The 1,720-nt window shown below is 38.5% G+C and overlaps 1 long non-coding RNA gene across 1 annotated transcript in view; it reads left to right on the top strand.

Moving 5' to 3' along the window:
- Nucleotides 1-862, top strand: part of LOC110270311 — a 12,316-nt gene extending 11,454 nt beyond the window's left edge. The window contains exon 3 of the long non-coding RNA XR_002359709.1: nt 624-862. This is a non-coding gene — a long non-coding RNA (uncharacterized LOC110270311). The remainder of the gene's footprint in view (nt 1-623) is intronic.

The raw sequence follows: 1,720 nt of genomic DNA, 5'->3' as shown, positions 1-1,720 counted from the left end.
TTAAAATGGGTGAAAAAAACAATGAAATATTTTCAATATTTGTATTTGACATTAGAGAAAAGACTTGTTCTCTTCTCTTGTCTTTGTCTAATATCACAGCATCAAAACATGTCAAGCCACTTTTACTATATGATTAAAACATTGAGAATTAGATGGAGTGGAGTAATGGAGTTGGGAAGCTCCTCAATGCTATATTTACCTCCATCTTTACAATAAAAAACAGTTATTATTAATATTTTTCTACTGTTATTAGATTGCAGGCAACCATTTGGTAGTGTATTCTTTGCATATCAATATACAGAGGAAAGCCATTAAAAAACTATACTGGGGCCTTTGTTTGGGAGCACTGAAAAGAAAGTAGTGAAGCAAATTAAGCATTAAAAAGAGAAGGAACTTGTTGCAATACCTAATTCTTCGTATTTATCAACACCTTCATTTCTTCACAATGTAGTATCTAATTCAAATCAAAGAAAGCAATGCACAAAGCATTCACCTCAGCACAACTAAGCAGAGAAGAAAGAAAGAAGAGATATTATTTGTTGGGTGACCAAAAATAGACTAGTTAGCGTTTCTTACAGGCCCGTCTACTTATTGGACGAAGATATTTTGGAATATGGAGGGAGATAATAATAATAAAATTAACCAAGTTGGGTTAGTCTAGTGATTAGCTCACTAGTCCGTTTAAACAAGTGTTAGGGATTCGAATCCTGCCTTGTGCATGCAGCAATCCATTGGCCAGTGGTAAACCGTTAAATAAAGCTCAGTACCGCGACAGATTAGTCTTTAACTTATTGGATTGGGGGATACCGTGAAAAACCAAAAAAATAATAACAAAATTAAATAAAATAGAAAAGAAGTATTATTAATTTATTATGGTGAATACTAAATGGTATGGCCAAAAAAGCAGGTTTTGAAAACCGGTTTGAACTGGTCGATCGAATTAATCGAACCGTAAACTGACAAGTAAAACGATTCGGTCAGAAGACAAGAAAAGAAAAACCCTAAGCTAAGCTCAGCACACTCACCCACTACTCCTTCTCCTTCCTCTGCCTCTCGGTTTCGAGTTCCTCCCTCACTCTCTCACTTGCTCCGTCTAGCTATGCAACTACTCGAAGCCGCCTTCCCCACTACGATCATCTCCGCCACTGCTCGAAACCTCGTGACCAGTGCAACTCATCTTGCATCGTTCCTCCATCGCGCAGCCGCTGTCCCACCGCGCTGGCTCTGTTCCACCGCGTTCTAACCGTTCTCTGTTTTAATTCTACCGCGCTCCACCCTCCTCTAATCCAGTTCCACTGCAATCGGATTTAATGTTGAAATTGTCCAATATAACAACATTAAATTTCAAGTTTGGGATTTTGGTAACAAATTTACTCCTTGATTCAATGCAAATGTTTTTGGCACATTTGTTGTACTAGATTTGGAACCAATTAAAGAGATTATTATAATAAAAACTTGACACCCCGTGATCTAGGGATGGCAAAACTCCTCGAGACGCGGAGATCTCTGCGGAGATTGTCTCGAATGGAGATCCGACTGTGGAAAATTTTTTCAGCGGGGACGGGGATGGGGGACAACGTTATTCCCCCGAGGCTGGTATGGAAACTCGAGTGGGGATTCCTGTCCCGTCCCCACTAATCCCCGAAATTTATAAATTTACTTAATTATCCTTAATATTTTATTTCTCATATATGTTTTTTAGTCATTTCACATGCCACAT

The sequence above is a fragment of the Arachis ipaensis genome, chromosome B03 (genome assembly GCF_000816755.2).
Source record: "Arachis ipaensis cultivar K30076 chromosome B03, Araip1.1, whole genome shotgun sequence".
NCBI lineage: Eukaryota > Viridiplantae > Streptophyta > Magnoliopsida > Fabales > Fabaceae > Arachis > Arachis ipaensis.
This window is presented reverse-complemented; position numbering and strand designations above follow the sequence as displayed.